General features: G+C 40.5%; 1 protein-coding gene across 2 annotated transcripts in view; it reads right to left on the bottom strand.

The window, feature by feature from the left end:
• Positions 1-18,609, bottom strand: part of LOC126260862 (uncharacterized) — a 224,370-nt gene extending 205,761 nt beyond the window's left edge. For both annotated transcript variants that reach the window (XM_049958277.1, XM_049958275.1), the window contains exon 1: positions 18,548-18,609. The gene's annotated coding sequence lies outside the window, so the exon portion shown is untranslated. The remainder of the gene's footprint in view (positions 1-18,547) is intronic.
• Positions 18,610-21,316: the final 2,707 nt, after the last annotated feature.

Here is a 21,316-nt window from a genome sequence, read left to right on the forward strand (position 1 = left end):
TGTGTGTGATGTCCTTAGGTTAGTTAGGTTTAAGTAGTTCTAAGTTCTAGGGGACTGATGACCTCAGATGTTAAGTCCCATAGGGCTCAGAGCCATTTGAACCATAACCTTTCTTGCACTCGTGTGGATGGCCTTGGCTTTTTTTGGTAGTGGTGACCCTGGATGCTTCCACTGGAGACTTTGTCGTTTTAAATCTGGTTAGAAGTGATGACACCATGACTCATCTCCAGCCACCACTCGTGCCAGGAACGCATTCCCTTCCTGAGCACAGCACTGCAGATGAGCAAGACAGTGGGCCATTCGACATGTTTCCTGGTGTGGTTGAAGACTGTGGGGCACCCTTTGGTCACACACTTCGCGCATATGCAGTCGTTCCTTCATGATGGTGTGGCCACTTCAGACGCTCAATCCGGCCACGGCGGCTATGGCTTTCACTGTCACTCGGCGGTTCTGGGTAATGAGTGCATCCACCAGCTGGACGATATCATCGGTAATGCAGTGTGGTGCTCCAGACCGTGCATCATCGGCTAACGACACCCGTCCTTCCCTGAAGCGCTTGTGCCGCGCCTTGACCCTTGCAAGGGACATACAGTGTTTGCCGTACACTTGTGACATTCGTCGATGAATGTCCATTCCTCCTACTCCTTGCGCTGTCAGAAAACGAACAACACGTCTTTGCTCTTCTTTTGACGCCTCCATGTCACTGTTTGCAAGGTGATTGGCAGCGTTGGACGATTGATGCTGCTAGCTGCTGCTGCTGCTGCTAGCTCTGTATAGTCACGTGACCTGCACGCATGCCCTCTAGCGACGGGCTGTGAAATTCCACGCTCTGGTCGGAACCACACCTCGTTACACACGCCACGATGTTACCCTCCTGTCACCAGTTTGCGCATTCCAGACTCCGGCTCGTTTCTTTTTGAACGCCCCTTATAATATCAGTTACCATTGCTGCGAAATTTATGTACGTTTCAACGAACAGAAAATAGAGCTGCCATATTCACACCCTTTTGTACCCAATAAGTAGCAGTGTAATATGACATTAATCATAGTTTACTGTCTGAAAGGTGTGTAGTTATCAGTTTACAAAATTTACCTACAGTTTCTGACGTTTTAACAGATTCTTCATAGCACATCTAGGACTTGAAGGCTACTGCATGTTTATTTCTACGAAATTACAGTTGCTTACGCGGAGATATTTTTATCTCGTCACAAATTCATAAACTGTTGCAAAATATTCTGATTTTAGCAACAGGCTTCTATGTTTTCACATATTCGCATCACACATTACTCAGTTGTCGAATGACTTGAGCGTCTGTTCTAATTTCTCCTGTGTTATGATACAGCTCTCTTTTTGAGTGACTAATTACAAACAAAATACTGCTGTTTAGGCGTTTCAACGGTTGGCTATTACGTCTGTTTTTCTGGCTCTCCTTAAACGGAAAATCTTTCAATAATTTCTGCGTTAGTATACATACTGCATCTGCATAATGCATGGTGTAAGGCATTCTGTCGCTGTGTCAGGCGCTCTGTATTGGATTCCATTCGCGAACGCCTGTGTGCTTTCGAAAGCGCCATACTTTCTGCTAGTTTATTCTCAGTATCTCCACACCAAATCTACAATAAAAGCTGTATGGCTGCTCCTTTGTACAACTCGAATGGCAGTACCCTATATTTGCACAACAGAGTCTCGTGAGAACACTATTTTCATTCCTGCAATTATTCCTGGGCATCACTGCTACCTTATCGTACGGGGTATACGATCTGTTACGATTCCCTTCAGTTCCCTAGAATCCGACCACTCGTTTTCGTTACACTTCTGAAGAAGCTGTGAATTGTAAAGAACTGTACTGTTGGGGACTATGATTTTTTTTTTACTTTTACCGGAATATAATAATAATTTCCGTGACAACTTAAAGTTTTTAATTGTAATTTCAGTGACAACTTTAAGTTTTATTTTAGACCAGTACTTGAAACCAAACACTAGTATTCCGAAACGTTGTACGGCACACAGTTCTAACTCGCCACAGATAACACTTCCCCAATACATAAAAAAACAGGCTCTGTATTCAGGAAAATTGTATTGATCGCTTTGCACACTGTCTTATGAAACTATCTGATGACTTCCATAACTCCCACGAAGTAATAAGGCTCAATCGTTTGACAGTTCAACAAACAATTCCAACATTCACCTAAAATAATTTAAAGGAAATGTGAAATCTCGATAACATAGCGTTGGGCGCGATTCTGAATCCACCTCTTACCGATGTCAATGAGACTTCTCGCAAAATTTCTACATAGTTCCGAAATCTCTGAACAACAGAGGCAGATAACAATATACTTGATCAAGAAATCAGATGGAAGGTGTCACCGGATGGCCGCGATATCTGACCTACTCTGTGATAAAAATCCAGTACTCTGAATAAACGGAGGTCGGAGGTTGTAGCTCAAAAAGATTGAAGGAAAGGATGAGCTGTGCGCTTATCGAAAGAACCATTTTGGAATTCAAGAGTTGTGAAATCACGGAATACCTTCCTCTGGAAAATCATACTGGATTTCGAAGCCTGCTTCGCTCTTTTAATGAGGAAACATTGCGGTATCTCGCACGGGGTACCACTTTGCGCATCGCTATATGTTGAAACTATCAGCAACACTGACGCCTCATCCGAGAACATTATGTTGTTGAAGTGCTTCCAGTGTCGTTATATCAATCCGCTGAAATATGAAGTAGTGAGAAGTAGCGTAGATTGTCGGCTAAAGATTTTTACAAGTAACGAGCCAAGAGAAATAAAGTTTCGGTGTTGCATGGAAACTAACTCGTTATACAACGAAAGAAAGAGGCAAAATTCTAAAGCCCACAGTATGAAGTTCTGCGGCAGCTACCACTATTACAAAGAAACAATCGCAGAGACTGTTGTCGATTTCCCTTGGACCAGCAAATACTTCGTGGACCAGTAGATACTACGTTTCCGAAGGGGGCTTTATGGACTTCCGTGCGCTACTTATTTTAATAAAGAAAGGGACGTTAACACCGACTGAAAGTTAAATAATGTCTTCTCCGCAACAACAACTCAATTCTGGGAGGCAATGTAAATTTTTCACACAAGAATTAACTCGGAAACTTAGGCCACTACCGCTCTTGGTTTTCATGGTAAGCCTTAGAAAATTTAGCTACAGGCACGAAAATCAGCTAATGGTTTCAGTAACAAGCTCCCGTCACATGTCACATTGCATCTTATTAGGCGTAGTACTGTTTATCATGTGCTTTATTGACTAGGGCGAGAGATATCGTTTAGTTTGAAATCTACTGTTTTCGTACAGGTTTATGATTGCACGATTCACTGTTGGTGTAGTACAGTACTGTCAGATAAACGTAAATAAAAAATAAAATTTGGCACTGACACATGATACAGCTTCTGAGCAAATCAGGCACATGGCTACACGAATTGCACTTTACATCGATATCACATATAATGGAAATAACACGCAGTCAATGGACCACAGAACTTCTGGATAGACCTGTGCTGATTCTTTGGTAATAATTGTGTAGTTTCTTCACGACATTCACTGTTTCATTGAATTCCTGGCGTTGCTTTGTGCATAATATGTATAAAATTAGGTATTACATGATCTAAAGAGCTTCAACACGATTTAGACCACTAACTACCGCGATAATGACCGGCATCAACAATTTATTTACTTCTCTTATTACGGAACCTATTTTGCTCTTGGTCAGGTGTTATCTTGGCTGATTTCGTACGACATTCACTGTTTCATTGAATTCCTGGCGTTGCTTTGTGCATAATATGTATAAAATTAGGTATTACATGATCTAAAGAGCTTCAACACGATTTAGACCACTAACTACCGCGATAATGACCGGCATCAACAATTTATTTACTTCTCTTATTACGGAACCTATTTTGCTCTTGGTCAGGTGTTATCTTGGCTGATTTCGTACGAATGAATATTTCATAGCATAACTGTTCCAACACAGAATAGGTGAGTAGCCGTTTGCACCCAGGCAGATTTTGCAAAACAATATGAGGAAAACCTGCGAGACGCACAGACGTTTAGCTCATATATTATCATACAGTCACAAGAGATAAACGAGGATATTTAAATATTCAAAATAGGATACAACATGAAGCTTGACCAGTTGGCCATGAAGTAAAAGTGCGTGGCAGCAATTCCTTTCAGCGAGCGGAAGTATACTAGACAGGCAGCAACGTTAACGGAGGTAAACCAAGGACAAGTTCGTGTTAAGCAAAAGGAGAAAACCTTAGAAATCACATTTCAGGTTCCAGTTATCAATCAATTTGACTTGTTACTTGAAGTAGGCGGAGAGCCTTAACCAGTTTTTGAGCAAATTAGAGTGGAGCAGACTCATAGGAACACCTTCAAGGCAAAGATGACTGTAAAGTCGAATAGGAAGAAAGTAGTCCTCAAGGTCGGCATCAGTAACGGGAGGGCTGCAGGCCAAATGCTACAGCAAAAGCTAGGTGTATAATAACAGATCACAGCATTGTGAAAACTAACCAGGTGACAAAGAACATAAGTGCTCTGTGCATAGATCTTGACGAAGAGGATCAGGTGCTTATAGTAGGAGGGGCAGAAAACACTAACAACGTAGAGTATAGTATTAAAGGTGACCTGGAGGAAATAGGCTCAGCAACAGGACATACTCATGTTGGGCTTATGGAGGTTTCGCAACGATATGATCAGCCCAGGGTTAACACAGCTGTCACTCGCGTAAACAAATAGCTTAGTGAGTTGCTTTTGATTGGAACAATCGAATATCTGTGCTGTACCTGTTGCTGCAATTGGGAAGTGGAGATACACTAATCACGGTTTGCATTGGGACAGAGCAGCATCTTGTAGAAATTGTAACGGAGTCACAACCATACAAGACCGAATCCTTGTGATTATTGGAATTAGAGAGGCAAATTTTTTAGGTCAGACTCAAGTTGTAGACAGAGATTCATGACAGAAATTAGAAAAGGACAGGACAATAGTGTATTTAAAACTTTCCAGAGAAGTACAATTGATTTGTTTCATCACAACGTTAGGAGGCATAAAAATGAGATTGACTTTCTTGTATGTCTAAAAGATGAGAAAATTCTGAAGTTACAGATGTTTGCACTTCTCACAACACCAAGTAACCACAGGGATTGAGAAGCTAAATATTAGGGATTATAGACTAGCATCACTTTCGTGTAGCGTTAACATGGGAAAAAGAGAAGTTGCAACACATATAAGAGTCAGACTTAGTCAGAAATATTGGGACAAACAGTTTTTGTGTAGATCAGAGCCCTTCTGAGTCGTTAGTGCAGAACAATTCTCTGGTAACTGTAACAAGCTACAGATCCCCTCTAGGAAACTTCCAGCTATTTATGAGAAATTTAGATGCATTATTGAGCTACCTGTTAGACAAGAGGAAGCAGTAAGAAGTCTGGCAGATTTCAGCGTAGAATCCTTAAAAGATAGAGGCAGGAAAAATGAACCAGAATCATTATTTGGGTGTCTCAATCTAATTTCAGTCATTAATTTTCCAACCCTTGTGTTGCAAGATAACAAGATCCTGACTGATAACATATTTATAGTCGGAGCACAGGGTGGAAACAATTAATGTGTACCACATTGTTAACGGACTGTCTGATCATGATGCACAATTAATGTAAATGAACACTATAGCACCTTACAGCCCTAAGGTAAGTTCGTACAAAGCAGTAAGGCTCATGGGATGCATTATTTTAAATGTGACTTAAAAGATTTGGTATGGGATGAAGTATATACAGAAAGAGTTTTTCCATAGTGATTTTGTGTCAATATTTGAAAGTAGATTATCCAGAAACTCCATTAAAAAAAGAAAAAAAACAAGTAAGCTATGACTGACTAAGGCAATTAAAATTTCGTATTAGAGGAAGCAAAGAAGGAAATTTGTGCAAAGGTCAGAAAGTCAAGATCCTGTTCTAAAGAAAGTTATTTAAATCTCCAAACGTACGTACATCCTGAGAGAAATAAATAATGCAGATAATAAAACTGTATGCGATATTATCTGTTGGGAGACAGGGTAGGCAGCCAGTGTAGAGGATATCATAACAATTAAACTAAATGACAATGTTGTGACTGATATTCACAAATTACAAGTACTTTTGACAATCATTTTCTGAATGTAGCAGCTAAAATAGGATTAATGGTTCGACTGAAGCAGCGGGAAAATATATTAAAAATGTCATTACACAAAACTTTAATCAAGTAGAAGTAACACAAACATCCTGAACTGAAATTAAAATAATTCTTAAAAAATAAAAATCTAAAAGTTCTAGAAAACAAAAGCTAATGAGCTGTTAATGGAATTTCAAATATAATACTGAGAAGTTGTTCCAACTTAATAAGTAATGTCCTCAATGATATATGTCATGCATCATTGGCACAGAGAATTTTTCCAGACAAATTAAGATATACATTTGCTAAATCGTTTTATATGAAATGTGGCAGCAGGCTTCAGTAATAATTATCCAGTTTCCTTAGAGACATCTTTTCTCGAAAATATTCGAAAAGTTAATGTGCCCAAGAGTACTCTCACAAACAATTTACTTTGTATGTCATAGTTAGGATTTCAGAAGGGTTGCTTGCCTAGTAATGCTATTTATATGTTCATCTAGTAGATATTACAAGCCTTAAATGATAAAATATCGCCAGCTGGTATTTTCTGTGATATTTGCTAGACATATAATTGTGTAGATCTTGTTACACTCTTAGCACAACTTAAGTTTTATTGAACTGATGGCTTTAAACATAGCTGCTTCGAATCATGCTTAAAAGACAGAATGCAAAACCTTCTGTTGAGTAATTCAGAAAATGTTGGAAAGGTAGAAAATTTTAGTGACTGGGGAGAAATTACAAAGCGAATCCCATAGAGTTTAATTCTCTGTCTAGTCCTGTTCCTTACACAAATGAATGATTTTCCACTTAACATTCAACAAGCAGAATTGGGACTTTTTGCACAGTATATTAGTGTTGTAACAAATCCCATTAGCGAGGAAGCAACAGAAGAAATTGTTACGATGTTTCTCAAAGAATTATTAAGTTCTTCTTTGAAAATTGACTCGCCCTTAATTTGAGAAAACGCTCTATATTCAGTTCTGTACAACAAATTGTCATACCAGCAACTGATGCAGCACTTGAACAGGAGTCAGTAAATAGAGTAGAATCCTTCAAATTTTTGGGTGTGCATACTGAAGAAAACTTGAACTGGAAGAAACATTTTACTGAGCTTCTAAAACAACCAAGTTCAGCTACTTTTTCTCTGTATGTAATTGCTAGTCTTGGAAACAAATTAATCTGCCTCCTGACATCCTTTACATATATTGTCTTATGCGATAATTTTTTGGGGTAACTCATCATCAGAAAGTACTCATGTCACAAATGCGAACAGTAAGAATACTGTGTGGTGTTCTACCACAGATGTCTTCAAGAAGTTAGACATTTTAAATGCACCATCACAGTACATATATTCGCTAATGAAATTCGTCATAACGAACTCACCCCAATTCCAAACAAACAGCTATGTCCACACCTACAATACTAGAGGAAAATGACGTTCACTGCTCATTATTAAAGTTGTTGGTTACTCAGAAAGATGTTCAATATGCAGCAACAAAAATTTTTGGTTATTTGTCAAGTAACACAAGATATCTGAGAGGTAGCAAAGCAGGTTTTTGATGTAACATTAAATTATTTCTTCTGGCCAATTCCTTCTATTCAATGGACGAATTTTTATTTAAAATCTTCTAGCTTGTATAAGAAAAACTAGTTTTTAAGTCTAGTTGCCAGAACAGAACTGATAAATAGTGTGTTCATTAATGTTAACAGTAACTATGCATACATATCCTATAAACTAATTAGTCCGAAAAACCACATATCCTTCTGACCACACTGCAGTAAAATTTTAAGGAAACTCTAAGTACAATCCGTAAATCGTTTACAAAGAATTATGTTTAAGAACAAAAGGTCTGAAAATAAAATGACGTGAAGAATTACAGAGATAAGAAGCAGACTTCTAGTCCAGATACAGTACCACAATCGAAAGACTGCTGTGCAATAATGTTTCACAATGTTGCCTAAGCGTACGTCGTTAGTGACACGTATGTTTTTTTTTTAAATAAGTGCAACAAATGCACTACGCTATACCTTGTTAGTGAGGGAAATGACTCAATGGTGATGCATTATAGTTGTATTTTGGAGGAGCAGTTTTTGAACACCTATATGGTTATCCTGACTTAATTTTCCCATGGTTTCCGTAATCAGGTATTGTCTCCTTAATGCACTACGCTATACCTTGTTAGTGAGGGAGATGACTCAATGGTGATGCATTATAGTTGTATTTTGGAGGAGCAGTTTTTGAACACCTATATGGTTATCCTGACTTAATTTTCCCATGGTTTCCGTAATCAGGTATTGTCTCCTTAATAACGTCTGAACTTGCGCTCCATTTTCACAACCACGACGTAAAGGAGATATCTGTCCTAACAGAGAATGTATATTTGAAATTGAGGACTTTATAAAATTGAAAACAATGAAGTGTGAAAACCTCAGGGGAGAAACCTACTATCAAATGAAAAATGATGTAAGAAAAAGTAAACCAAAAATTAAATAGGAGTTCACAGTTAATCAGAGGCAACAGGTAGAACAATGGAGGAAAGAAGAGTATTAAAATTTCTTGGTAAAAAAAAGGCTTGGAAGGTGAGGTTTATGATATGGTTTCCATTTTATTTAACCAGAGAGTAAAGTTGTAACGTTACATGAACACTGGTGTATGTGATACCATTACTGTGATGCTGCTTGCAGTAAGTGTGGAGAAATAAAGGTATTAGAACAGTCTATAAAGAAAATTTGATTAAGTAAGTCGCGACCATAATGTTTGTGCTATTTATTTATTGTTCAGGCTCTCTTGTCACGTCCTGTCATGATGAATATGTTCAGCTATGAATGATTGTGTAAGATATGTGTGTAACATTCGATTTTTTAATCATCTCATTCTCTGTTACGCTCAGTTAGGGTGGATGGCAGCGGATATGTGATATGACTTTTATTCGCTATGTTCTCTTCGCCAGTTTCTTTGCCATTGTTTTCCTCTGTACCTCGTGTGTCAAATATTGATCACCATTCACAAACACAATACCAGATCGGATAGATCCAGCACCTTTCAGATTGGTTATATAATGGTAATACAGAGATTTAGGAACAAAATTTTAAATTGTGAGACATTTCCGAGTGCAGATGTAGCCTCTGAACACAATTTATTGGGTACGAACTGTAGATTAAACTGAGGAAACAGGAAAACGGAAGGAATTTGAGGAGATGGGACCTGGATAAGTTGAAAGCATCAGAGGTGGTTGAGAGCTTCAGAGGGAGCATTATACAACGATTGACTAGAACAGGAGAAAGAAATGCCGTAGAAGACGATAGGTTAGCTTTAAAAGACGAAATAATGAAATCAGCAGAGGATCAAATAGGTAAAAAGACAACGCCTAGTATATACCCTTGGATAACACAACGAATGAAAGGAGAAAACTTAAAAATGCAGTACATGTAGCAGGCGAAAGGGAATACAAAAGTTTAAAAAATGAGATTGACAGGAAGTACAAAATTACTAAGCAGGAATGTCTAGAGGACAAATGTAAGGATTTAGAAGCATATTTCGCTAGGAGAAAGATTGATACCGCCTACAGATGAGTTAGAGAGGTCTTTGGGGAAAAGAGAAGCAGCTGTATAAATATCAAGAGCTTAGATGGTAAACCAGTCCTAAGCAAAGAAGGAAAAGATGAAAGGTGGATGGATCATATGGTAGATCTATATAAGGGAGATGAACTCGAAAGCAATATTACAGAAAGGGAAATGGACGTAGTTGAGATGGGAGGTATGATACTGCGATAACATTCCGTTAGAACTGCTGACACCCTCGAGAGAGCCAGCCGTGATAAAACTCTACCATCTGTTGAGCAACACGTATGAGACAGGCGAAATACCCTCAGACTCTCAGAAGAATATGATAATTCCAATTTGAAAGAATGCAGTTGCTGACACGTGTGAAAATTACCTAATTATCAGTTTAATAAGTCATGGTTCCCAAATATTAACACGAATTTATCACAGAAGAATAGAAGAACTGGTAGAAGTCGACCTCAGGTAAGTTTAGATTCAGGAGAAATGTAACAACACGCGAGGTAATACTGACCTCACGATTTCTCTTAGAAAATAGATTAAGGAAAGGCTAATCTACACTTATAGAATTTGTAGACTTAGAGAAAGCTTTCGAGAACATTGACTGTAATACTCTCTTTCAAATTCTAAACGCGGCAAGTATAAAATACAGGGAGCGACTGGCTATTTACAATTTGTACAGAAACCAGATGGCAGTTATAAAGAGTCAAGGGGCATGAAAGAGAAGCAGTGGTTGAGAAAGGAGTGAGATAGGGTTGTAGCCTATTCCCGATGTTATTCAATCTGTATATTGTACAAGCAGTAAAGGAAACAAACGAAAAATTTTGAGTAGTAATTAAAGTACAGAGAGAAGAAATAAAAAGTTTGAGGTTTGCCAATGACATTGCAATCCTATCATAGAAAGTAAAAGATTGGAAGAGAAGTAGAACGAAATGGACATTGTCCTGGTAGGAGGATATAAGATGAACATCAACAAAAACAAAGTGAGGGTTAGATTAGGAAATGTGATACTTAAAATAGGACTAGTAGATGAGTTTTGCTATTTGGGCAGCAAAAGAAGTGATGATGGTTGAAATAGAGAGGATATAAGATGTAAACTGACAATCGCATGAAAAGCGTTTCTGAAGAAGAGAAATTTGATAACATAGAATATAGATTTAAATCTCAGGAAGTATTTTCTGAAACTATTTGTGTGAGATGTAGCCTTCCGTGTATGGAAGTGAAACATGGACCATAAACACTTTAGAAGAGAATAGAAGCTTTTGAAGTGTGGTGCTACAGAGAAGCGCTGAAGATTAGATGGGTAGATTACTTAACTAATGAGGAGAACCCAAATAAAATTGGTGAGTAGAGAAATTTGTAACAGAACCTGACTAGAAGAAGGGATCGGTTGGTAGGAGACATTCTGAGACATCAAGGGATCACCAATTTAGTACTGGAGGGAAGCGTGGAGGGTAAAAATCGTAAAGGGAGACCAAGAGATTAATAAAGTAAGCAAATCCAGAAAGATGCATGTTTCAGCAGTTACTCGGAGATGAAGAGACTTGCACAGGATAGAGTAGCATGGAAAGGTGCACCAAACCAGTGCCGGCCAGTGTGGCCGAGCGGTTCTAGGCGCTTCAGTCTGGAACCGCGCGACCGCTACGGTCACGGGTTCGAATCCTGCCTCGGGCATGGATGTGTGTCATGCCCTTAGGTTAGTTAGGTTTAAGTTGTTCTAAGTTCTAGGGGACTGATGACCTCAGATTATAAGTCCCATAGTGCTCAGAGCCATTTGAACCATTTTTTGGACCAAACCAGTCTTCGAACTGAAGACCACAACGACAACAACAACAACATCCATTATTACTATTAGTAGCAGTATTATTGCTATAATTATTACCTTTATGTAGTGCTCAAACGTTAAGCATATTTTAATTTTGACTGACTACAGATGCATAATTAGATGTAACAAGTGCATAAATAAAGCAAAATAAACTTAAATTATTCATGAACATATCCCAGTTTTCCCATGGACTATGTTTCACAAATGCCTTAAGGAATAACTCGCGACTGAAAATATATCAGTTCAGTGAATATAGAAGAAGTAGCAGAAAACAATTTTTGTCATATTCACAGCTGTGATGTTTCCCATAAAACAGAAATCGAATATTTGGCGTGCAAGTACCAAATCTGCCACACAAACATGTATGTGTGTCTGCAGAATAGTACACATCATTTCTTAGCACTAGCCAATGTAAGATGGCTATATCCTCGGACACCTCAGATACTCCTCCATTTTTGTTAATGTGAGGATTGTTAAAGAGAATATTTAAATTCGCTGTCTCACTCACAAGGGGAGGCCGCCAATTGTGAAATTCAGATTCGATTCATACTGCGCATAATAAAAGCTCATGGCCAGAGGTGTAATGTGGCAAAGCACCAAGATGCACTTCTCAACCGTTGTCGAGAAAATCGACAGTTAAAAGAAACCGTTGCGGTGAAATACTCTCTACGAATAACTATTTTTAACAGCGTCGTGGCACAGCGGTAAGCGCTCGGGTTTGTACTCCAAAGGTCGCCGGATCGAATCTCGCGCCATACAATTTTTTTATTATTAGTTTTTAAGATGCGCTAGGGACCGCATCTACCTTCTTTCGAAGTTAGCAGGAAAGTACGCTGCTATGCGGCGGCTCGTTTCGGCCCATTCAACATCTGTCCTTCAAGTGTAACGAGCGAGTAACGGAGTTTATATTTCATACCTGCCACAGCAAATTTGTGTTCGTTGGGTCTCTATTCTAATTCGAACGTTTGACTTACGCTATACGTATTCGTTTCGGAATATCCTTTCTATGTCTTCCGTTAACTATACATGATTAACATTATGAAGACAATTAATAACATTTGTGAAATACAACTTTGTTTGCGGAAAACATAATGATGTTCGAAGTCGCCAGTTTTTCCACAACAAACGACTTCCAACAACTTATTATATGCATAATTGTTGCAACTGATTGCCGGGAATTATATATATATATATATATATATATATATATATATATATATATATATATATGTGTGTGTGTGTGTGTGTGTGTGTGTACACACATTTGAATTACAAAAAACAAATATTAAAAAAAAAGGTTGCATGGCGCGAGATTCGATCCGGTGACTTTCGGATTATGAAGTCGAGCGCTTACCGCTGCGCCACAACGCTGTACAAGATCATTAATCGTAGAGAGTATTTCACCGCAACTGTTTCTTTTAACTGTCGATTTTCTCGACAACGGCTGAGAAGTGCATCTTGGTGCTTTGCCACATTACACCTCTGGCCATGAGCTTTTATTATGCGCAGTATGAATCGAATCTGAATTTCACAATTGGCGGCCTCCCCTTGTCAGTGGCCCTTCAGGTGTAGCTGTTAATTATAAAAGTACCGTAGGGAAAAGGATTTCTCCAGAAGCATACTTCGCTCCTGTCCCGACCCCACAAAAGGTGCACGTTTTGTTGCTCTCAGTCATTGGGGGCGGTTTATGTAAGCGCAGCTTGCAATGCAGGTAGCCGCGTCCCACGTTGGACGCCGGTAGCAGCTTAAGGAGCGCCGGCGAATGACGTCTGAGTGCGTGCAAAAAATACTGATGAACTTAACTTTTCGGATAGGATGTAAAAGGTATGAGAAAAACGCGAATATTGCAAATAAAATAATTCAACAAATTTTGTTCGACAAAGTGTTGAACATGGTTAATCAATGCTGTACAATCGTTACTAGTTTTGTAATATATTAACGGTTGATGCCGACAAGCAAAGTAAAAGAAATCTACTACTCAAAACGAATGATTGTGGCTCTCTTCTTTCACGTAATCATTTTCACACAAATCATCAAGAAGAAAGGAGCCACTCATTCAAGCAGCGCTCACCACTATATTGCACCTAAAACAGAACACACTATTCGCATACTCTAGAGAACACGACCTTAAGTGCAGAAGACAGATCACGACACTATCTGAATGCACAATTATGGAATTCACTGCCCAAGAATAAATATCGCACGTCGTAGATTCTTTCACTAGCACTTCCTTTTATAGTCGAGCTGAATTATATAAAAAGAATTATTGCTCACGTGAACAGTAAAATTGACTTTTAACAGACATAAACGTTAATAGTTCAGCTATATTACACCACGAAAACGTGATAGTTCAAATGGTTCAAATGGCTCTGAGCACTATGGGACTTAACATCTATGGTCATCAGTCCCCTAGAACTTAGAACTACTTAAACCTAACTAACCTAAGGACAGCACACAACACCCAGCCATCACGAGGCAGAGAAAATCCCTGACCCCGCCGGGAATCGAACCCGGGAACCCGGGCGTGGGAAGCGAGAACGCTACCGCACGACCACGAGATGCGGGCAAACGTGATAGTTGCACCTTGTCAATAACACTCAAAATAGACCCAACAAGGAAGCATCACAAACTCGACCTGATATTTTAAGGATTCTTTCAGTCCCTCTGCAGCTGCCTAAAGCCCTTGAGGAAAGTACTGTACAACGTAGTGAGTAAGAGGTTCGTCTTCGTAATGATTCGGAAATGGAGTAGGCGGAGGGGGATTATAATGGTATAGAAATACCCTCTGCCACATACCGTAAGGATGGTTGCGGAGAATAGATGTTGGTAACATCGAATCCTTCGATAGACAGTAGAAACAGGGAGACAAAGTCTGCCTTCGTAACTGAATGGTCAGTGTATGCTCGTACCATACAAAGGATCCCGGTTCCACTGTCGGTGCTGTAAATGATTCCGAACTTGGCCTCATGACGCCAACTAAGAAGCTACTTGAAGGAACCGTCGAGGCTCCGATTCTAAAACTGTCAGCAACTGACGGAAGGACTGTCCCTACTGACCACATATCTCGCCCTTCCGAGAACTAACGAACCTTTGGCAGAGAATTGTTGACTAGAAATCAAACTGCGTTCCTTCCCACACATTTGACTGGCTCGAGGAGTTGTCGACTGATAGAATCCAGTACGTTATATTGCACAGCAAGTGTTCCGTGGAATCGAAGATAACATCGTTAGTTCTTCAAAGAAGTGCACTAGGACTTCAGGTGTTCTTAATATCCGCACGTATTATAATAATGGGTGTATGTATGCGAGTATGTGTGTGTTTTTGTAAGTTCTACATCTCCTCCTAAACGACTGGACCGTTTTGAAACAAACTAGGTACAGATGGAGCTCACTGTCAGGCAACAATTGCTGGACGGGTGAAAACCACCTATCTATCCCAGGGGTGGGAGTAGCGTGAATTCCCAGGCTTATTCTCGTAGTGCTTCAGAATGAGAGCGTCTAGCGACTTGCAACAACTTTACACATAATTTCAAAAATTTGCGAAATTTTTTCTCGCTGGCAGCCACTGCAAATTGATGAAAACAAAATTTTATCGCTTGTTACTTTTCCGTTGTTCATGCGGTAAAAGTACCGTATGAGGCATGAAGTTATAATTTATTACTTCTTTACTACCAGCTGTATTCGAGACACGTTTTTCAGACGGTATGGACGTACAGCACTGAATCTAACAGAAAAATTGTATCACTGTACGACTCACAGATCAGTAGATACGACGTCATAAACATTCAGCCCAAGGCCAGACACTTCGTGAGACAGGAGTGGACGCACAGCTATAAGGAAATACTTCGGCAAGGCCGAGTTTTTCTGATAGTAAGTACTTAAACTATGTGACAGATGGGGTCAGCAGCACTATAAATCTGTGAATTGACTATGCTGCCGTGTGCAACCGTAGAAAGACTTGGACAAGATTTCCACTTAAATGTCGGTAAACCTATGTTACTAAACGGCTGAAACGGTCACCTGGCCACCTATTGTAGTTGCAGGTTGCCTATATAATGGCTTCCACGGGCAACAAAAATTTGATTCTCAGTATTTCATATTGAGTTGTTGACGGAATTTAAAAATTTAAAATGCAGTCATAATCTACTCACGACAGTTGTATTCTTTTATAAGGGTTTAAAACAATAAGTCAAGTGTCAAAATTAGAAACGATGTATATGTCTCGCAGCATAACTCTTGGCGCGCAAATTACCCCTACTATATTCATCCATTTTTTTGAGGATGAGAGCAGTTAGCCACATCCAGCTTACTTTACACATAATCTGAATCCTTTCCGAAACGTTCTCTAGCTGAAAAAACCCACAAAATAGTGAAAGCAAAAAAAAAGCTCATCGCTTATACATTTTCGCTGTTCGTGCACTTCAAATGGTTCAAATGGCTGTGAGCACTATGCGACTTAACTGCTGAGGTCATCAGTCGCCTAGAACTTAGAACTAATTAAACCTAACTAACCTAAGGACATCACACACATCCATGCCCGAGGCAGGATTGGAACCTGCGACCGTAGCGGTCGCGAAGTTCCAGACTGTAGCACCTAGAACCGCACGGTGTTCATGCACTATAACTTCAGTGTAGAACATGATGTGTTAAAACAAGAACATTAGTTAACATTGGTGGTCGATCCGAACTCTAATTACAAATATCAGTTGTCACAGTAATTTACTGCTTCTTTGTTATTGTTTGTATTCGTCACACGTTCTGCAGACAGTATATACATATATCACTGAATGTACCTGCAAAATTATATCATTGTAGGGCACATACTTCAGGAGATATTGAAAGGTGGCTACACTGAGTCACAGCGCCGGAGTTTTATTCCGCCGCCTCCACTGGCAGTGCTTGTTCAGAAGTTGTGGTGGTTAGTGCTTTACTGAGAGGATGTTGATAGCTGTATTATTTGAGGCCATGTCGTGTGCAGTTGTTTTGATGGGTTAGACAGCAGATGTTGTTCGAATGGAGATGTTGTAATGATCAGAGTGTATTTTTATTCAATATATATATGAAGGTAAAAAACATTTTTTTCTTTTTTTTAAATTTCCTAACAATGCCTCTTGGTCACAGGTTCAGTCAACAAAGCATCTGGCTTGTGTTCATGTATTAGACTGTAATTCGGGTTTCTATGTGCAATTATAGTATTTCAGTTTTATTTAATTAATTCAGTGTAAATGGTATTTAAAATATCTTGTCTTATTGAGGAAGAACCGCGCCAGATGTGTACGTTGAATCACACTTCCACACACAGAACAGTTACACTTGTGGTTTGATGTTCGCAGTTGTTGTTTCGTAGCTTTTATAGTTGCTGGGGACTTAATTCATTAATTGTGTTAACGGAAGTTTCCTTTCATTCTTTGTTGTTATTCTATGCAGTCACATTGCGTACTAATACTAGTCAGGGCCAACCGGTTACGAGACAGCGTAACCGAACAGACAGCTACTAAATCAAAAAATTAAAATTATTTGCATTATATATAATGAAGCCCCCATGCAATATGACGTCATAAACAAGAAGGTGCATGAAAAACGAGCTTTTCTTAAAACGCAGCTCAAATTGGTCAGAATATACTGATAAAGTGTTCGATAATGAGAGTACTTAGCGATATTTTCAAAACATTAACGCGATTGTAAAGTAATCAGAAATTTGATGCCGATCTATAACGGGAGTTGTACTGTTAAAAGGACCCCGGAGTGGAGTTGTGGGTTATTGTTATAATAGCCATAATGTAGAGAAGAAACTTAGTGGTACCTCATTAAAAGATTAGTGTGGAACTATATAAGTTTTTGTGGGTAATAGTAAGAAATGATGTGAAATGGGACGAACAGGTAAAATCGGTATCAGCGAAGGCGAATGGAAGATTTAGATTTGTCGAAAAAGTTCCGGGAAAATCCAAAGCAGCCGTAAAATAAACTGCAAATAAGACGTTCAGGAGCATTATTTCCGTGTTCGGGAATCTTTATTACGTAAGGAAGGCAGCAGACATCGACAAAATTCAAAGACACGCTTTTAGTTTCGTAATAGGTCAGTGTACCCCTTACTAAACTATAACAGATGGCTGTGAGCACTATGGGACTTAACATCGGAGGTCATGAGTCCCCTAGAACTTAGAACTACTTGAACCTAACTAACCTAAGGACATCACACACACCCATGCCTGAGGTAGGATGCGAACCTGCGACCGTAGCAGTCGCGCGGTTCCGGACTGAAGCGCCTAGAACCGCTCGGCCACCGCGGCCGGCAGTAAACTATAACAGAAGACTGTGCGAACATCAAGCTGACACCATGGGATATGTCGCATATGGATGGCGAGAGTAAAATAAGGGTGCTGGGGGCTCGTCCAGAGACATGCAGACAGATATTAATCCCTCGTTTAATATGCAAGGGGGATAGAAAAGAAAATGTATAATATGGTGTGTGTACCCTCCGTCATACAGTGGTGGAGTATACACGTAGATGTAGATGGAGTATGACTAGTAACCGTTTGTCAACACCCCGTGCCTTTGACCTGTGAGTGGCGTTAAATGTGATAGACGTACGTGCCTAAACAGCAGCTGCATCTTTCGTAGAAAACGTGGGAACTGTCACAACGGTTTAATCTGGCAAGTGCTTTCGGTGGTTTGGAAACACAATCCCCGCGAAAGACAACGCCACGCGCCATCCATGGAAAACAGGCTGCTGTGGTCTCTGTTGCGTAACCAAATCGTCACCGCAGCTCTGTCCGAGACTCCGATAATCAAAGAATGTCCGCCTGCTAGTTTCCGACACCAGCCGGTTGTAATCCCTGCCCAATTCTAGTATGAAATTATAGATTTCGTCGCTTTACGCCACACGACGCCTTTCTCGTCAATCTGGGCATTCTGTATGTAATGTAATTAATTTGATATTTTCGTGAAAAGAGGAAAAACTGCGAAACGCGCGACTGGTGCGTGTAGCGTACCGTACCTGTGCTTTGCTGGCGGACGTCCGGCAGCTGTGGAGGGCGGCCGCACTGTGCCGGCTGCACCCCTGGCTGACTCGCTCCTGCAGCGGGCGGCCGCTTACGTAACGCAGCTAGCGACCGACCGAGAAGCCCGCGGCACGACGGCGGCTGGTCATCGGCCCACCGCTGGACGGCTCAAGGACGCGCAACTGCGGAAACCCAGGTGCGCGAAGCAACTGTATCCTCTGCTACACGTCCCCGTTTATGGCAAACAAAAAAGTGTCGCATGAACCTCGGCATGTGTATGCTGCACTTTAGGAAAAGTTCTCATAAGCATCTGGACAAACGATCCTAAGAAAAATCACAAAAACCGCTTGTCTTAGGCAGAGTCAGTAAACAAATCGAAATCATCTATCAGTGATTCATAACGGAGGGAAAGCCAAAATAGTAAATTCAGTATTCAGATATCGTGAAAGCTGTCAGACTCCTCTACCAAGGTTGTACGGCAATGGTTAAAGTGAGAAATCAACTATCTCAAGAGTTTGGGGTGACAAAGGGACTACGCCAGGGATGCACACTTGCCCCTACACTCTTTAAGATCTACCTAGAGGAGGCACTAAAATCATGGAAAAGGAAATGCGGAGGAATGGGTGTCCCTACAGACGACGAGATCTTGTTCACTCTATTTTTTGCCGACGACCAAGTGTTAGTAGCTGGAGATGAGGAAGATGCAAATTACATGCTCCGCAAATTAAAAGAAGAATATGAAAAATGGGGTCTTGTCACAAACGTATCTAAAACAGAATATCTGAAAGTGGGAGAAAATACTGTTAACGACTTACGGCTCGGTTCTGATACTGTTACAGGACGTCATAATTTTAAGTACTTGGGAGTGACACTGTCGTCCAATGGTAGAAGTACGGATGATGTAAACAACAAAATAGGCCAGGGCAAGCGAGCCATAAAACAACTAAATGGTATTCTATGGAACAAAAACATAATGCGCAGAACAAAACATACCATCTACCCATCTACCACACAATTATTGAAAGTACCACAACATATGGTGCAGAGCTGTGGGAACTAACCCAGAGCCAGAAAGATCGCCTACTGGCTCTCGAGATGGATTTCTGGAGACGGAGTTGAGGATACTCTAGACTTGACCATATTAGAAATGATAGGATCAGAGAGGTTATGAATGTCTAAAGCACAATCCTAGACTACATAGAAACGAAGCGCCTACTTTGGTATGGTCACTTACAGCGTATGCCAGACACAAGATGGCCAAAACGGGTATGCCAATGGACTCCACATCAAAGAAGAAAGCGCGGTAGACCTGCGAGATGCTGGAAAGACGACGTCAACGAAGTAATGGCGGCGAGAGGTCTTAATGAAGGAATCTGGAATGACCGCGAACGATGGAGATTGGGATGCGAGAGGCGGCGGCAGCCGTAGAAACCTCGCTCGTACACAGATATCGTTCCACTGTGGAGGATCATAATACACTTGCTACTGTCACTCATATACAGAGGTGACAAAAGTCATGGGACACCTCCTAATATCATGTCTGCCCTCCTTTTGCCCGGTCTAGTACAGCAACTCGACGTGGCATGGAGACAACAAACCGCTGGAAGTTCTCTGCAGAAATACTGAAGCATGTTGCCTCTATACTCGTCCATAATTGCGAAAGTGTTGCCGTTGTAGGATTTTGCGCACGATCTGACCTCTCGATTATGTCCGATAAATGTTCAATAGGTTCCTGTCGAGCGACAGGATGATGGGTATCAGACGGATGCCATAGTCCTTGACTTCCGGAAAGCGTTTGACTCGGTGCCCCACTGCAGACTCCTAACTAAGGTACGAGCATATGGGATTGAGTCCCAAATACGTGAGTGGCTCGAAGACTTCTTAAGTAATAGAACCCAGTACGTTGTCCTCGATGGTGAGTGTTCATCGGAGGTGAGGGTATCATCTGGAGTGCCCCAGGGAAGTGTGGTAGGTCCACTGTTGTTTTCTATCTACATAATTGATCTTTTGGATAGGGTGGATAGCAATGTGCGGCTGTTTGCTGATGATGCTGTGGTGTACGGGATGGTGGCGTCGTTTAGTGACTGTAGGAGGATACAAGATGACTTGGACAGGATTTGTGATTGGTGTAAAGAATGGCAGCTAACTCTAAATACAGATAAATGTAAATTAATGCAGATGAATAGGAAAAAGAATAACGTAATGTTTGAATACTCCATTAGTAGTGTAGCGCTTAACACAGTCACGTCGATTAAATATTTGGGCGTAACGTTGCAGAGTGATATGAAATGGGACAAGCATGTAATGGCAGTTGTGGGGAAGGCGGATAGTCGTCTTCGGTTCATCGGTAGAATTTTAGGAAGATGTGGTTCATCTGTAAAGGAGACCGCTCATAAAACACTAATAAGACCTATTCTTGAGTACTGCTCGAGCGTTTGGGATCCCTATCAGGTCGGATTGAGGGAGGACATAGAAGCAATTCAGAGGCGGGCTGCTAGATTTGTTACTAGTAGGTTTGATCATCCCGCGAGTGTTACGGAAATGCTTCAGGAACTCGGGTGGGAGTCTCTAGAGGAAAGAAGGCGTTCTTTTCGTGAATCGCTACTGAGGAAATTTAGAGAACCAGCATTTGAGGCTGACTGCAGTACAATTTTACTGTCCCCAACTTATATTTCGCGGAAAGACCACGAAGATAAGAGAGATTAGGGCTCGTACAAAGGCATATAGGCAGTCATTATTCCATCGTTCTGTTTGGGAGTGGAACA

The sequence above is a fragment of the Schistocerca nitens genome, chromosome 5 (assembly GCF_023898315.1).
Source record: "Schistocerca nitens isolate TAMUIC-IGC-003100 chromosome 5, iqSchNite1.1, whole genome shotgun sequence".
In the NCBI taxonomy this organism is placed as follows: domain Eukaryota; kingdom Metazoa; phylum Arthropoda; class Insecta; order Orthoptera; family Acrididae; genus Schistocerca; species Schistocerca nitens.